The sequence below is a fragment of the Balaenoptera ricei genome, chromosome 14, assembly GCF_028023285.1.
Source record: "Balaenoptera ricei isolate mBalRic1 chromosome 14, mBalRic1.hap2, whole genome shotgun sequence".
Lineage (NCBI taxonomy): Eukaryota > Metazoa > Chordata > Mammalia > Artiodactyla > Balaenopteridae > Balaenoptera > Balaenoptera ricei.
In genome coordinates this window covers 68,383,348-68,400,901 of record NC_082652.1, presented here as the reverse complement: position 1 = coordinate 68,400,901, position 17,554 = coordinate 68,383,348, and the positions used below count along the sequence as shown (strand labels likewise).

At 52.4% G+C, this 17,554-nt stretch overlaps 1 protein-coding gene across 4 annotated transcripts in view; it reads left to right on the top strand.

Annotated features, from left to right (window-relative positions):
- Positions 1-17,554, top strand: part of ZBTB7C (zinc finger and BTB domain containing 7C) — a 373,879-nt gene that overhangs the window by 257,757 nt on the left and 98,568 nt on the right. For 2 of the 4 annotated variants that reach the window (XM_059894672.1, XM_059894674.1), the window contains exon 1: positions 13,783-13,905. The exons of the other annotated variants lie outside the window; for them this stretch is intronic. The gene's annotated coding sequence lies outside the window, so the exon portion shown is untranslated. Of the gene's footprint in view, positions 1-13,782; positions 13,906-17,554 lie in introns of those variants that run through there. 4 annotated transcript variants of the gene reach the window in all.

Below are 17,554 nucleotides of genomic sequence, written 5' to 3'. Positions count from 1 at the left end.
ACACAGCTCAATTCAAGATAAAGGAAGATCGAAAAATCTGGTTTTTCGAGTATAGCCCTGTTTGCACTAAACCAGTGGTTCTCAGCCTGGGCAGAGGAGCGAAACCTGGAACCTAGGGCCATCCTGCTCCCCGCACTGAGATGACCACACCATACAAATGTTACAGCATCGCAAGAAGGAAATAATTTAACATTTTCAAGAAATGAAGCCCACGTAACATAGTAAAGAATGTTAGAGGTACAGGGAAACCTCATTTATTTGCCTTCCTCCTCTGTCTGGGACACAACCAAGAATCTGAAAGGAAAGTAAGACAATGTTGAACCACCAAAAGACGTCACAGAATACATGCTCTAATACTCACTCCCTGAGCCCCATGTCACTCAGGGGCCTATTTGCTCTTGTTTTATGCACAATTCTAACATATTTGATTTTCTAGTTTCAAACCTACATGGAACCAGATAGAGCAGATGAGAATATTGGGTAGAGTCTTGTATCGGATCTTTCCAGGAGGCAGCACTGGCTGATGACTGCCACTGCCAGGGGGAGGGTTTCTCTCGCTTCTGTTATGAAAACTTCTTCCGATTGTTTAAGCAATTCCCATGAAGAGACTAGGACTTGAGCACTTAGCAGTGACAACGTGGCTTGCTTAATCTGAGTACATACACAGATGCCAGCCAGAGGCACCTGCAGGTAAGACTTGAGATGAAGCAGCGAAAAGTGGGGGGATGGGGGGCGGGGCAAGTGCACCAGGGAAAATGCTCTCTGTAAAATGGCTAGTGAGGGAATCAGGGTGAAAAATCTGCCTTTGTCATAGGATCCTCGACACAGGGAGGCTTCCTCAATGCGTGTGTGTTACTTTCAAGATCAAGAAACACAAAGTTTTATTCTCTGAAATGAAAGAAAATACCAGGCCCAAGGGGACTGTAGGAGCAGGGGAGTGAAGGCTCTGAGAAGTGGACGGGGTAGATTTTGGAGGCCACCGTGGAAGGCGAGCCTGGCTTCTGGGACACGGGCACCAGCCGCAGCCTCCTGGGGGCCCGCTCTCCCTGGTCAAGCTCAGCTCACGCCCAGAGAAGAGCCCCAGGACTCTGAATGCGGAGCCCTGCCCCACCCGGAAGAGAGCGGCCGTCTTGCCTGGGGATCCCCAGGCTCGCTGGGTCGTTTGTGAGGGGGTCCTCTCCCCGCGACCAGGGCCTGGGATCCAGCCCAGACTGTTTCCTCCCGACTGTTCAGATGGACTCCTAACCCCTGGTCATGGCCGCTTGTGTCAGCAACACGCCTGCCCTGACCCCTGCTTGCTTACTTGGAACACTGGCTGCAAGCTCTGCCCCGAAGGCCTCTCAGACTCTGTGTCCAGCTTTGGCCCCTGGCCTTGACTTGCACTGTTCTCCCTTCAGGTTTTCCCAGCCATGACCCTGAGCCACAGCTATGACCCTGTCCAGCTCCACCCTCCTAGTTCCATCCTAGGGGCTGACTGTCCCTCCTGCCTCCTGCATTGCATGCCTCCCAGGCCCTAGGGCTTCCGGAATCAAGATGAAAACCCAAGAGAGGGGAGGAGCTAAAAGAGCCATTGTTTTTTTTTTTTTTTTTTAAATGGGATTTATTTATTTATTTATTTATGGCTGTGTTGGGTCTTCGTTTCTGTGCGAGGGCTTTCTCTAGTTGCGGCAAGTGGGGGCCACTCTTCATCGCGGTGCGCGGGCCTCTCACTATCGCGGCCTCTCTTGTTGCGGAGCACAGGCTCCAGACGCGCAGGCTCAGTAGTTGTGGCTCACGGGCCCAGTTGCTCCGCGGCATGTGGGATCTTCTCAGACCAGGGCTTGAACCCGTGTCCCCTGCATTGGCAGGCAGATTCTCAACCACTGCGCCACCAGGGAAGCCCGAGCCATTGATTTTAATTGAAGAGGCACACTCCCACCTTCACCTGAACCTCACAAGAACATTTTACGGGGTAGTGAGTTTTGGCCTCAAACACTATAGCCAAATTCCAAAAAGACATGGGCCACACCTCTGATTGTATCCTGGAGTGAGTGACAGCGGGGACTGATTCACTAACTGTGGCCAGTGGCCACTGCCCCTTTCTGGTGGGACTTTTGAAATCTCAACTTTCAGTTGGGTCATTCATCAGTATCTTGGTGCTGCCTGACACATAGCCTGTGCTACCATCCAGGTTCCCTTCCTCCCTTCTTTCCTTCTATCTTCCTTCCTCCCTCTGTCCCTCCATCCCTCCAGTCTTCCTTTCTTCCTTTCCTTCTCTCCTTCCTTCCTTTCTTTCCTTTTGACCTGGGCCTTTTCCATGCCCCAACCATCAGGTGGGCCCCAACCAGAAAGCCGGCCCCTGCACCTCTGTGACCTGCATTACCAGCAAGAGACAGAGAATAAGAAAGAACAGGGGTGCAGTCCAGCCCTCCTCCACTCACTAGCTGACCTCAGGCAGGTAATCTAAACCTCCTAGGACCTCAGTACCCCTATCTGTAAAAGGGACCCCCTGATACTCATCTTGGAGGCTTGTTGTAAGGATGGAATTAAAATGACTATACAGCCTTTTGTATATTGTCTGACTCAGCTGCTCAATAAATGGGAGGTATTACTATAACTACTACTACTATCAATGTTTTTTTTTTTTTTTTTGCAAGTATTGACAATTCAGGCTGGATAATTTCAAGTATATTCAGTAAACTATCCCTTTAAAGGCAAAGAGAACAGTAGGGCCAAGCTGTTCAGGGTCCGGCCCTTTTGCGGTAGATAGAAATGGGGTGGATTACTGACCATGCAACACAACTGCTCTCAAAGGCTGTATCAAGCCCCAGCTCCATGACCCAGCCCACCTGGCTTCCGGTACCCACTGTTCCACTTGCCACTGTTTGCTTTGGGGCCGGTGACTACACATCCCTGGGCCTCCATTTCCTCTCTTGTAAAATAGGATGTATAGTGCTGCCCAAACCACCAGGGCTGCTGAGAAGTAAACAAGATAATACGTGTAAAGCACTTCGCACAGTGCCTGACGTGCACTAAGTGCTCGAGGAGGGCTCACTGTGTTTGCTTTCAAGTGCATCCCATCTTATGCACGAGATGGCTCTGGAAAAGTTGTGAAACCAAGTCCCATTTTCCCACTAACTGACTTTGTCACTTCACGAAGGCTTTATCTTTGCCTCTGATCATCCTTGGAGGGCAGTGATCTGAGCACCTCGGCACCAGGTTTCCCAGCTCCTCCCAGCTCCTCCAGCTCCCTGGCATGCAGGGAAAAGAAAACTTAGGTGGCACAAATAATAACTCTTTACTGTAACTATTTGCCAAATGTAGATCTGTTCTATCTATCTACCAACTGTCTACCAATCATCTATCATTAGCAATCATCTATCAATTATCTATCATCTATCTATCACCTACCTATATATTTATCTATGTACCATCTACCTATCTGGGAAGGACCATCTGTAATTATTTCCTCTCTCTTTTTACCATGGGTAAAAAATATATATAACTCATACAACAAAGTTTATATTTCTAGTTGACTTTTAATTTAATTAAATTTAATTAAACCTTTTGTTTTAATTTTTTTTTAATTTTTTTTAATAGATCTTTATTGGAGTATAATTGCTTCACAATACTGTGTTAGTTTCTGTTGCACAACAAAGCGAATCAGCCATATGCATACACATGTCCCCATATCCCCACCCTCTTGAGCCTCCCTCCCATCCTCCCTATTCCACCCCCGTAGGTCATTGCAAAGCACCGAGCCGATCTCCCTGTGCTATGCGGCTGCTTCCCACCAGCCAACTGTTTTACATTCAGTAGTGTATATATGTCGATGCTACTCTCACTTCGCCCCAGCTTCGCCCTCCCACCCCATTTCCTGAAGTCCATTTTCTGTGTCTACCTCTTTATTCCTGCCCTGCAACTAGGTTCATCAGTACCTTTTTTTTTTTTTAGATTCCATATATATGAACTGTGGAAAGGGGGTGCAGTCAGAAACCTTTTTGAAAATCTGACGAACACACTGGACTATCACTCCAGAGAAATGAACATACTCACATACTCATGAAGTTTTACATATGGTCTAGCTGGGGGTTCAAGGACCTTCTGAAGCCCACTGTGACACCCTGTTAAGGGCCCTGTCAGAGCCCAGCTTTCCTATGAAAACAACCCCTGTCCCCATAGCAGCAGATGGCTGGCTAGACATGTGCTCAAGGCCCCCCACACTTGAACTCCCTAGGCTGGCACGCCAGGCCCCGAATGCCTTCCCAGTGTATCTTTCTTCTTGTGGCACCCACTGCTCTGGTCAGTCTGGCTGGTCTTTGTCCCTCCCCTTGGGTGTCACCTCGCCTTTGTCCCACTGCTTCCCCACCCACTTATCTACATCTAACCCGCAGTTCAGGTATGTAATGACCTCCTCTGAGTGATCAGAAGAGGGTTCACGGAGGGCGGGGAGCTTGAGCAGAGGAGAGGCCCCAGTTTTAGAGGCAGAAAAACAATGAAAAGCACTGAAACATGAGCTCCTTGTGCAGCTGAAGTCAGAGCTGGTAGGAGTGGGGCAGAGAAGGAGTGATGTGCCAGCCTTGATGTTTCCGTCCTGCCTGGTTGGAGATTGAGAAAGTCGGAAGCAGCAGTAAAACACCCTGGTGTGTGAACAAGACATCCTTGGGTTCTTGTCCCAGTTCTGGCATCTACTAAGTGTAACTTCGGACAGGCCACAGGTCACTTTGACAGCCTCAGTTCCTTATCTTTAAAGTGAAATGGTGGAAATGCTGGCAGCCCTGTGGTGAAAGTGACACTCTTGAACACTGCAGGGTCAGCCTAAATGTGCAAGTTTTCAGAAAATGCAATTTAGCTTTATATGTTAGGATCCATGAAATTGTTCATATGCTTTTCACCCTTTTTCTGAGAATCTAATCTAAGACAGTAATCCAATATACGGGGGAAAGATTCATAACGATGTTCATCCTAATATTACCTGTAATATGGAAAAGCCCCAAGTGTCCAAGAGTAGGGAGTGGTTACATGTTTAATGGTGTGTCTGCTCGCTGGCGCTCTATGCAGCTATTAAAAATGGTCCATGTAGAGAACATGCCTAAGGTGCTATCCCTGTCCCCACCCTCCACCCCCAACACACCTGAAGGACCTAGATCAGTGACAGTGGCTTTGCACAGCACTGACTCTCAACCGGGGGCCACTCATCAGCAAGGCCAAACCAACCAGTTACCAGTCACCACTGCTTCTGCCACATCAACGTGCATCCCCTAGGGTCTGTGAAAATGGAGACTTGGGGTTCAGATTCAGTGGGCCTGAGGAGGGGCCCAGGAATCTGCATTGTAGGGATTCTAACGGAGGATTAGGAGCCATATTCTGAGCAATATCACCACGTTCCAACCACTGCAGCCCATACTCCCATACAGCACACAGTGCGGGCTGTTATACCTTCCTCTTTTTCAAGGAAATGTAAAGTCTTTACCAAGGACCTTATTTGTCCTAGAGCTCACTGCTGATGGGCAGATGGCCTTGAGATGCCCCAAACAGCATGGACAGCCTCAGATAAGGGCCTGCTCTAATGCTTTCCCCCTGTTATGATCAACAGGTCCTACTTTCTGTCTCACTCTGGTTTCTCCCACTCCATTCAAAGTCCAAAAATATTCTGAACTACCTTATGCTGTTTTTCAGGATTAAAAGTGACTTTTAAAGGTGGTCATTGTGACCTAGGTTCAAATCCTGGCTCTGAGCTGCCATTATGTAAAAGGGGAATAATAATGTATAGACTTCATAGAATTGTTGTTGAGGATTAAAAGAAATAATGCCTGCAAAACTCTTAGCACAGTGCTTGCAGCTATTATGATTATGATTATTTTCCTGTCCTTGGGGGTTAACAGTGAGTCTTTTCTTTGATGTGGTCCTTGTAGGAGGCCAAGGCCCTTGTTTTGATCTCCATCATGATCGTTCAGTCCTGCCTTGTTCCCCCGTTCATCCTACAAGCCTACCCTTGACCTTAATGAAAACGCCAGCTTTAATGAGTGAAGGTCACTGGGCTGACTTTCCAGCCTGGCTGGCTTTGTCTGGCCCTCGGGAAGGGTTGTGGGCTGTCCTAGCCATTCGCAGCACCCCCTGCCCCCCACCCCGGCAGGCAATGGCACGCTGACCAGCACGAGGGGAGGGGTGAGGCCAGCCTCTGCCTGAGCACCCTGGGACCAGTTAGGGCAGACGCTTTTCTAGAGGGCGCTGGAGCCCTGTTCACTGCTTCATCCACCAGAGAAGGGGCTGGTGTGTCCCTGTTCCCCAGCGAGTAGTCAACCACCCAGCTCAGATGCGGGTCCCTCCACTCGCCGACCCCCTCGCACAGCACACCCACACGAGCACACCTGCACACACACAGCCCTGCCTTATCTTCCCCTTTCCTGTCACCCCCCTTCCTCCTCCTGGGCAAACACCAGCTAAGGGATAAGTGGGCACCCAGGTTATGCCCAAGGGTTGGGTAAGGGGGCCTCACACATGTGCAGGGACCCAGGATGGACAGGCCAACTTTCACCATATTTAGCAAAGGGAACTTGGGTCAAGGCCAGAGTTTGCAGCTGGTGTAGCCTGGACCTCAGCTCCCCAGGCTGCCTAGACCCACAGGGTCCTGTCTTGCAAATGTCATTTAATATTAGGTAAGTTAGTTGTTTGTCTAGGTTGAGGTTCTTAGTTCTTTTTTTTTTTTTTCTTTCTTCTCATTCTTCCTTCTCTTTCTTTTTTTAGGTTTTTTTTTTTTTTTTTAGTGCATAAACATCCCCTTTAAAAAAAAAAGGTATCTCTAGAAGCACGGAGTTAAGTCCTCTCCTTGCTTTGCTGGTAAGCTTAGGTGACTGTGCTCGGGAAGACAGACAGCGCTGGGAGCACTGGGCAAGGAGGCAGGTGGCTGGGGCTCCAGGCAGTGGCTTCACACTGCACCCAGTGTGACCTTGGGCATGTCACCTCCCTACCCTTGAGCCCATTTCCTCACTCTCTGGGAGCTATAAACCCTGCTCTCCCAGTCCCTCAGAGTGCGATCAAATGAGGTGAAAGGCTGCAGGAGACCACAAAGGGGTGGTTTCCCCTAGGAAAAGAGCAAGGCACAAAGACTTGGCCTCACCCAGCTGACTTCGTGGTAGATGGTCCTTTGTCTTTCCCTACTGGAAGGTCAGCTCCATGAGGACGGAGACATGACATGTCCACGTGTTCGCTTTATAGCCGAAGCCTAAGTAGAAAGGCAGTCAGTATATACCTGTGAAAGGAAGGAAGGGCGGGAGGGGGAGGGAGGGTGGAAGAGAGGAGGGAGGCCGCCTCCCTGGCTGGTAGCGTGGCCCCCTTTGCCTCCACTGCCCCCATTGGCCACATTTTGGCCAAGCCCTCCTCCCCTAGATGCCCAGCTTGCTCTGGTGGTGACAGGCCCAGTCACCCAGAGCTCCAGCCGCTCTGCGGAAGCTCGTGGCCCCCTCCCCTCCTCCCGAGGGTGCCACTGATACAATCTGGGAGGAGGGCGAGGCCCTGGCAGCCCTGGGACTCTCAGGCTGTGAGCTCACTCGCCCCGTCTGTTGTGTGCCCAGCCAGGCAGGGTACTTTCCCCCTCACTTCCCCAGAGGGAACAATTCCGGCACCCTGACACCCTGTTCTCAGCCTGTACCTCCTCTCAGAGGCTCCCACCCGAGGTCAGGACAAGCTCCGGCTGGTCTCCCAGCACACCTGAGAGGTGGAGGGAGGGCTCCGAGTATCGGGGCCTCCCCCCTGGGCCTCGCCTTCTTCTCCAGCTCCCACTGGACTGGGAAGCCAAAGGCCAGCCAGCCACAGGACTCAGCTCCCCTGGATCACCTCTGTGTACCTGAAGAAGTCGGGGAGTTAGGTCAAGGAGTCTGGCCAGTGGGGTCTGGAGGATGTGTCTGCCGCCCTACGACCCAGTGGCAGAAATGTGTGCAGCATGGGCAACCAGCAGATTTGGATAAACTTTATGACTGTATAAGCTTAGGTTAGATTCTGTCGTCACTCCTTCTCTGTTCTTGATGCGAAACAGTGATGAATTGTTATCTCACATTGGCATTTTAATACATTTCAATAAAATCTGATCTGAGGACCAAAGTGATAGAATCGCGTGATTACAGGGACATCCATGCGATAATAGTACAAACCAGGGACTTCAGAATAGTGAGGACTCAGTCTGTCATCAGACGGGAAGCTCGGCCGTGATGCAAGAGGCCGGGTGCCCCTGAAGTGCCACCTTCGTGCTCCAGCCAGTTGAGTTTTTCTCAAATTTTAATTAAATGTGTTTTGAGCACCTAAGAAGTGCAAAGTGGGATGTCAGGTGAAGCTTGCATTTAGTGGGGGGTGGACTGTCTGCTCCAGTGAGACAGAGAGATGTCGGCTGGGGGGAGGGGGGAGCACTGAGGCAAGACTAGTGGCCCTGCATGGCCGTCATGTTGCCAGATGTGGTGGGATTACGGGTCACCTTCTCGCCTCAGTCTCACAAGTTTTCTCTATTATGGAAGAATTTCAAATGTTTTTTCAGATGATAGATCAATACTCTCTTTAAAATTATATATTCATATACATAAGTTTTTAAAAGACTATTTATCTCACGAGAGTTTTGCATCACTGATTTCAGACATCTCCATTCTGCCGCTCACTCGCTTTTTAATCTAAGCCTCAGTTTCCTCATCTGCAAAGTGGGACTCAGGGTTGTGGTGGGACTGAGCGTGATGGGTTTAGAAGCCACTGAAAACTCAAAGCGCCTCATGCACAGACCTCATCGGAGGTCGGGCCCTCAGACCTGTCCTGTCAGAGGAGCACGGCTGTTGGGTAGAAATCCTCAGATAAAATCAGCCCTGACTGGGTCTCCTGCTGGTTCTCTCAGAGGTATAACTGCTGCGCTGGACCAACCTGTTTCCATGCTTGTGTGGCAGCATGTGCAGGGGGTGGAGGGGTCACAGCTGTGAGAATGCACGCAGTCCTCACAAGCCGATTCGCATAAAAAATCAGCAGGGCCGAGGACAGAAGCAAAACCTTCTCGAAGCCCTTTCAAGTGCATTGCGGCCGGGATTGTCTTCGTGTTTGTTTATTGGCACTAGCCGGGCTGTAGAGCATTCACCTGGCCGGGCTCCTGGTCATCATCTCCTCCATAGTCCCCGTTTCCTGAGGATGAGGAGGAGAATGTGGGAGGGCGTGTGACATCCCCAGGGGCACACAGCCTGCCAGTGGCCAAGCCAGGACTAAATCCAGTCCTCCTGGATCTAGGGTTTTCTCTACAAACGTTTTTCCCCCCCACATTATTTGCCAGGAGGCTACCGAGTACCAGGTACACACAGTGAAAAAGACACACAGGGTCCCCGGCCCACAAGCAGCCTCTGTTCTGGTGGGAGGGACAGTCAAAACATAATTAACTGTAAACATGCTGTTAAATAAAAGTAAGCGAGCTGCACGAGTGCTTTGATCAAGGGTCAGAAATAGATAATGGGGGGCGGGTTTTCTATCCGTGGTGGTCAAGGAAGCCTTCTCTGAGGAGGTGACGCTTCTTCAAGACCTGAGGTAAGGGGAGGGCATGTCAGGCCAAGGAAGGTCCCACAACAGGAAGGCAAAGGAACTCAGTGTGTCTGCTGGTGACTGGAGGATGGGGGCGGGAGGCAGGGGTGAGTCTGGGGAGAGAAGCAGGGATTCTCCGTGCCTCGTGGGCCACAGTGAACAGTTTGGATTGCATTTTAAGTGCCCTGCGACATGGCCAGATGCATGTTTGAGGATTACCAGGGCAGCTGTGTGGCACTGGGTGGAAGGAGCAGGACAGGAGTGGGAGCAGGGGGGCCAGTAGAGGGTCCCGCCCAAGTCAAGGGGAGAGGGTTGGTGGCTAGGGCAGTGGTGGAGGACGCAGGTAGAGGGCAGACTGGGGATCTACCTTGGAGATTGGAGTCTTGCAAGTGGTGATTTGGCTAGAGCGGGGGGAGGGGCGGGAAGAAGAGGGAGGCAGCAAGGGCCACTCTGAGTTTCCAGCCTGAGTAACACTCAGCCTCAGTGCCATGTGTGTCCTCTAGGGAAGACTTGCTGTAGCGCTTTATCACAGTCTAACCTCCATCTCAGCCTCCTCCTGGCTAATAACATCCTCTCAGTTTAGTAAGAGTCATTACTCTGCCTGCTCAGCAGGTGGGGAAACTGAGGCACACACTAGCAAAGCAAACTGCTTCTTAGGGAACCAGTTGTAGGAACTAGACAAAGGGACAGAGCCCAACCCTGGGGTCAGCCTCTGGGCAGCAGAGTCCAAAGACCCAGGCGTCATGTCCAGTGCTTGTGATTTATCAAGCTTTGTGACCTTGAACAAGCGATATGACCTCTCTGGGCCCCAGTTTCCTCATTAGTAAAATGGAGAAAATAAAAGGACCTACCTCATGGTGTGGTTGAAGGATTAAGTGAGGGGTAGATTCTCAATAGATGTGAGTGATTACTATTTTCGGATTACACGGGCCATCTCTGTGTCCCCCTCTCTATGCACATTCTGTATGTGTGCCTGCTTGTACAGAAGCTGTCTTCGTGCCTGTGTCACAGCTGCTGACCAGGCACCGCTAAAGTTTCAAGTTGATGGTAGCGGATTTGCTCCCTGTGCTTCTGTTTAGCCTTCTGAGCCACCGCTTGGTGGTTGGAGCAGGAGCTTTCATCCTCCCTGGAACAAGGGCGTGTGGTGGTTTGGAGGCAGATGTGGAAGGCCAGGCGTCTGTAAGCCAGCCTGTTTCCAAGTGCTCTGACCGACCTGACCCAGGAAGGGGGTGGGGTGGGGAGGAGGGGGAGTACGAGGGAGGGGGCCAGAGAGGGCCTAAGAGGGAACCACCTCCCCAAAGGAAATGCACAGTAACAGATCTAGAGTCTGGCCCGCCCTGAGCCCCTTCTGTGTGGCTTTGGGAGCCTCTCCCGCCCCCCTCTCCCCACCCCACCCTCCAAGACTCCTTTATGTTCCTGTTCCCAGAAGGCGGCTGGCATGGGGGCTGAGAACAGGGAGACGAGGCTGGAGGGGCAGAGGGGCAGGGCTCCCCACTTTTTGCCCAGAGCCCTTCCGAAGGGTGTGTCCCAACAGGGCATGCACACACAGTGATTAAGGGGGAGGGAGGAATGACATCCACTGTCCACTGCAGTACCCAGCCGGTGGGCTGGACTGTGGCCAACTTTCCCCCGAGGCTCTTGGCTGCAGTATCCTCAGCCCTGGCACCACCCACTGGCCTACTCAGACGCTCCTTCAGGTCCAGGGGCTGGAGCCCTGCTAGGAGGAACCGCCTAGGGGCAGGCTGGGCTGGGCACACAACTCTCCCCCACCCCTCCCTACAGCCTCCCTCCTCCACTCCCTCTGCCCACATCCAGCTCCAGCTGGGTTTGAAAGAGGTGCTCCAATCCTCCCTCCCTTCAAAGCAGGCCCTGCCCTGTACTCTCTCCTTTTAGCTGGAAGCTGTATCCATAAACTGATTGTCTTGTAGACCCCGACCTGATGCTTTATCCACTGGGAGAACCCTCTAAACCAGGCCAGCTGCCCCCTCCCCCAGCCTTCACTCCCCCTACCTGACATGCCCTCCTTCTCACAGCAGCACAGACTTCCAGGTCTGCCTGGACCACTTCCTGGAGCCCTCTCCAGATGAGTCCTATCCTCATGACTGCCCTTGGTTCCTTGTCTGCTCTGCAGAATCAGCGCCCTGTTCCTTAATGGACCCCGGATAGTGCTCTATAGTACCCCACCCCATGCTGACTGGTCCCCTGTGCTTGATCTCCCCACAAGACGTGAGGCTCCGAGGGGAGGGCGGCACCCCACTGCACCCACCCCACCCCACCTCCACCCAGGCCGCTGTGGCAAACCTCAACTTCTGGGTGCACAACAAACACTTCTGGATTGATACTGATTCCATCCAGATCATGCGCTGGCGCCTTTACCTACTGGTTCTAGGAGTGGAGTGTGGAGTTATGCTTGAGTGGATATTTAATTAGTGCCTTTGTGGACACAGGGATTTAACTTTTCATTCTTTGGCTTGGGTGTTCCGGGAGTACATGGTTTTTGATAAAAAGCTATATGGAGTCATCCAATCTTGGAAGCTGTCCACCAACCCTGATTAAGCACCTTCCCTTCTGACCTTCAGTGCCTGATTCCCTGATTTAGCAGCCCCTCCCCTCCCCTCCCCACCCCTCCCCTCCCCTCCTCACCCCTCCCCTCCCCTCCCCACCCCTCCCCTCCCCACCCTCCCCTCCCCTCCTCACCCCTCCCCACCCCTCCCCTCCCCTCCCCAACACTCTCCTCCCATCCTCACCCCACCCCTCCCCTCCCCTCCCCTCCCCACCCCTCCCCTCCCCTCCCCTCCCCAGCTCCAAGCCTCTCCACCCCGACATGCTGCCACCCATGACCCTCCCACCATAACAAGAAGGTCTGACAAACTCCTTCCAGCCCCTTGTGGAGACTCTTGCCCCTGACCCATGGGTATTTTTCAGTTTTAAAACTACAGAAGGAGACCCTTCCTGCCTTCCTGAAGCAAATTTGCCTGCCTGGCGCAGGCTCTGTGCAGGGCGTGCCCCACAAAGGAATGAATCATTAACACTGGGATTTCAGGCAGGGGGCACCTGTTGGAAGAGATAAATTTAAGTCTGAACCATCTTCCTGGGGTTCTGCAAACCTCAGCCCCATCCTGGGCCTTCATAGACTGATGGGCCTTTGGGATTTACCTTTGGCTCTGGGATGCTTTAATGTTTGTGGCCTGCCGGTGAAGAGTGACAGAGGCCATGGAGGGCCAGGTCTCTCATTGGTCTCATTTGTTTTGTGCTGAGTCTCCATCACACACCAGGCAGCTGGTCTCCAGGGAGGAAGGACCCTCCCTCCCTCCCTCCCTGGCCCCTCCCCCCTTTCTGAGAACCGCCAGCCTAGGTACCCAGGAGTTAGTGAAAGTTCCCCCCAGGTGAAGGGCAGTTCTGGGGAAGAGGGCTGACAGCAGCAGGAGCCTCCCAGCCGGCAGTTTCAAAAAGGGCGTGGTATGTGGTTTCAAGGAACAGCTTGGGCAAGGGCGCTCCACCACACCTCTCTGGGATTGGTGGCTGGCCCACCCCAAATGTGGACTGTTGGGTCTCTGGTTGGCATTTCTGAGTCAGTCTTAGAACGGTGACAAAGCCAGGGAGAGCCTGGTGATACTGTGTTTGTCGTGGGGGAGAACAGGGCAGTCGGTGCTCCCACCTCAGGCTTCAGGACTCCCTCTGGGCCGAGTTCCCTGGGCAACCCCGTGGGGGGAGCCACGGTTCTGTGCTTACTTCCTGCACTTCCCTCCGTTTCATTTGCCACTTGCACGCTTGCTGTGCAATGTTTTATATGATAAGTTACACTCACGACCCTTTAAAGAGAAAACATATAATTCTAGTAATTTTATTGGGCTCAGGTTTCAGGCAAATGGAAATAAAATTGCCTCTAAAAATAAAAGACGTGCAGAATTGGAGAAAAAAACAATAACAATGAAAAGCCATCCCTGATTTGAGATAAATGGTAAGGCATTTTGTGAAATATTAGAGAAAAAATAAACAAACGGAGAGATCCAGGAGAAAAGTGGGGGAAAAGCTCCTCCACTACCCTTGCTTTCATTTCTGCTTTACCTTTACGAAGGGGCTTACTTTTCGTATTAGAAAGTGAGGCGTAAAGCGCGACTAGTGAAATTGGTCCCTGTCCCGCGCTGAACAGTACAGGTGGACAAAAAGGGGCTGCCTGCCAAATACTTCTGGTTGGAGGGAGGGGTGGGAGTGCTCTCTCAAAACCACTCCTGGAATGGCTTAACTCGCCCAGCACGAATCAATGACAACCTCCCGCCGGCTGCGGCAGGCTCCCCTGAGCAGCGCTGCCGCGTGAATTCCCAGCCCGGGACCCTGGCGGCGCTCAGGACACGACCCGGGCACGAGCGGCGTCCCCGGGGCGGCCAGGTGGGTCTGCGGCGGCCTCGGCCGGAGCGGGCTGGGATGGGCTCGGGGCTCCGGGCAGGCGGCCGTGGAGGCGGGGGTGGGGAGGAGGCGCCTCGGGCGCCCGGCCGCTGCATCCCCTCTCCGGGCACTGCGGGGACGCCTGGCCCGGGTGGCGGCTCGGACTGGCCCTCGCCGGGCGTGAGTGGCGGCGTCCGCGAGGAATTTCAAAGCCGCGCCTGGGCTGGAAACGAGCGTGCTGGGGAAAGCGGGGCTAGGGCCCCCGCGGTAATGCAGGGGCGCGCGGCCGCCTACCTCCCAGCGAAGCGCAGGAAAGAATCGGGGACTCGGAATACAGCAACTCTGCTCGCGTTCTCAGCGCCCGCGGCCCTCGCGGCAGGTTTATGGGGTGGCAGAAAGGGGACAGCGGAGAGTGCGAGGGGCACTCTGGAAGGTGGTGGTCGATAGACATTGTTAGTTTCAAGACCCTCCCCCCCAAAAAAAAGGTTGGTCCCCCCTATATCAGATGCAAAACTTGGGGGGGGGGGCAGGGAGAAAGCCAAGGCAACTCCTGGCAGAAGTCAGGACAGGGGCAGGAATGAAAGGGGGATTGGCACAAGTCGCTGGGCGAGCCGGAGGGAATCCCGTCGCCGTCCCGGGCTGAATCGCCAGCAGAACCGGGTGGGTGGGGACCCTTCCCTGTGCCCTGACCTGGGCGTGGGTGGGCGGTGGAGCCAAGCCCGGGTCCCGGAGCTCCACAGGCGGCCGGGTCCGGGTGGGACGGGCCGGCTCCGCGCGCCCCAACCCGCGTCGCCCTCGCGACCGCCGTGTTCCCTACAGCCGGGTTCCCGCAGCGGCCGCGGGCTGGCCTGGGAGGGACTCTGGAAAGAGCCTGCACACACCCCACACACACCCCGGCTCTGAGAGTCGAGCGGGTGCAGTTTTCTTCGTGTCTGTGGTCAGGGCTCCGAGGGTCGTCGGGTTTGGTCGTGCTGGTTTCTGGCTTCTGTTGTCCCGGCTGTGGACGGTGGGCCGGGGACGGCTGCCCTTTTTCTTTTAACCTCTGGTACTGGGTTCTGCACAGGAGGCAGCCTCATTCTCGCGATTCATTGGGCGACGGGTGGCGTACCCCTTCCAATCCCTCCAAATGCAGGAATATGAACAAGTAAAGGAAGTGGTTGAAACAATCAGGCAGTTTTCTCCAGAGTCATAGAAGTTTTTGTGGAAGGGGAGGGAGAGGAAGGGCAAAGGTCCTGCCAGGTTCAAGTTTCAGCTCCACTCCATCACCCAGTTAAATCCTAGGAATTAGAAGGGTTCAGGGACCTCTTCTGGACGGATCTCCAGATCTCTTCTCACCAAGTCAAAAGAGACACAAGCTACACACTGGGCCCTTCCCTGAATCAACTTTTCCTTGAGAGACAACTGGGAGAGCCATTTTGGGATCTGAGAAGAGGCACTTTGGCAGCCAAAGAGGTCAACAAAGGCTTAAAATAAGAGGAGGCTTTGGGTCAGGACCCTGAGGGAGGAAGACCAAAAGAGCAAAGGCCTGGAGGTCATAGAACTCAAGGCTTATCCTGCCGTGTCAGCTCTGGGAGATAAGCCAAAGAGGGTACGGGCAGGGAAGAAAGGGATGGGACATTCAGAGGCCATCTACCACGTGCCAGGTACTGTGCTTGGCATACTTTATCTCCTCTAATCCACACAACCCATCAGATGTGAATCATTACCTCCACTTTGCAGATGAGGAAACTAAAGCTCAAAGGGGTTAAGTAAGCTGCCACTTAGTAAGTGACAGAACCAGGAATCCAAGCTACCCATTATACCACCCATCTTTTAGAATGTTTCATTTTAGTTGAGGAGACAGGACTCCATCACTCTGGTATAATTATTGTACAATACAGTATGTGTTACATCCAATGTTAACCTTCTTGAACCTGAGTTTCTTTCCATTCAATCAGTCAATCATTTATTCGACAACTGTTACATGGTCTAATGTGTGATTCCAAGCACCATGCTAAGTGTTGGCATACATTAGTAAGTGAAATCTGACCTGGTCCCTGGCCTCTGTCAATGGGGATAGTAATTGTAACAGTACATCCTTCAGTGAGTATTGAGTGAATGAAATGAGACAGTATGTGGGAAGGTGCTACAGAAGCATGGCCATGAAGAAGGAGAGGCAGCAGGGGGGCTGGGAGAAGACAAGGGGTGGGCAGTTGGAATGGTGAGTGTCCCCATGCTACAGTCATGAGGACTGGTCCCCAGAGTGCACACAGGGACCTAGGAAGCTGTTTGAGCCCCTGCTGTTCAGATTATTGGTTTACAGTCGTGGGTTCTAAGATGAGCCTTTAGTTCGGGGCATCGAAGCTGGAGAGGACCAGACCCCGTGCAGCCTCTAGGAGGACTGGTGCCTCTCTGCAGCAGTGCCAGCCAGGCTGAGAGCTGCCCCAAGAGCCTCACTCCCGGCCCCCACCCTCGTTCCTCAGCGGCTGCAATGGCACCTTCCATACTCTCAAGGCTGGAGCTGCAGCTCCAAGCCCCTCATCCTACCACTGGGGAAGCTGGTCCGTGTTCACAGGACTTGGTAGTGAAGCCAGCACTAGAAGCCAGGTCTCTTGACTGTCCATAGCTCTCAGAGCAGCTCACGCCCGCCTGCCAGGGTGTTTCAGGACTCAACTGAAAAGACGGTGCTCCATCCGCTGTATCTCCACTCAAAATGCCATTTCCCGATGCTCCTGTCCACCTCTGCTTTAGCTGACCTGACATATCTGTCCTAATAAAACGGTGTCAGATGAATCTTTGACACAGAGCGGCCATAAATATTTCAGGACATTTGGCCTGTTAACTCTCCTTCCATCCTGAATGGTATAATAGGTGTAAGATAACTACCTCTAAAATTAACTCTCACTTTTGTGAGGAAGGTGAACTGATAAATCTTGCCTTGAAGCTAAGCCCACCTGAGGGATGTTCTGGGGGCTTACTTGTTCAGAACTGACACCAACTCTTCTGGGGAGGATGATTTTCCTCTTCCTTTCTTCTTGCTTTCTTTTTTTTTCTTTTCTTTTCTTTCTTTTCTTTTTTTTTAAATCTCTCGGGTTTGAGGTCACGAGATCACATTGTGTTCCATTTTGATGTCGTGGTGACAGAATAAAGGCATTTTTCTCCTAATATTGGGATGATCAGCCTGATCAGAGTGGTGAGCCCCCGCCTGGCTGCCCCATGTTTACAGCGATTGCACAGGTGGATAATTGCATGGGGATGTCTGTTTGCTCAGCGCTTGCAGCCCTACAGGTTGGGCCAGGGAGAGAGCTGTTCAGTTTATTTTCCTTTGGCTGGGAACTGTGGAGATGAATAGAGGGAGGGGAATCTGGGGTTGAGAGATTGTTGCCAAGAGCCAATTTGGAGTCTCCTTCATATTAGTCAGAGATTGTGTTTTTTCCTTTCTGAAGCTGCCTGCCTCCTAGTAACTTCCACCAAGGATTTTTTTCCATCTTTGTGCGCGCTTGTTAGTTTTTGTTTTGGCTTTTAAGTTGCTGGACTTCTCATGACTTAGCAAAAAGCAGATAACTTGAGGAATGGGGTGATGAAATGGGCCCTTTGTACTATATATTCTGCATGTCGTTGCTTAATAAATTTGAATACTGATAGACCCCTAGGTACCACGACGGAGTAAGAT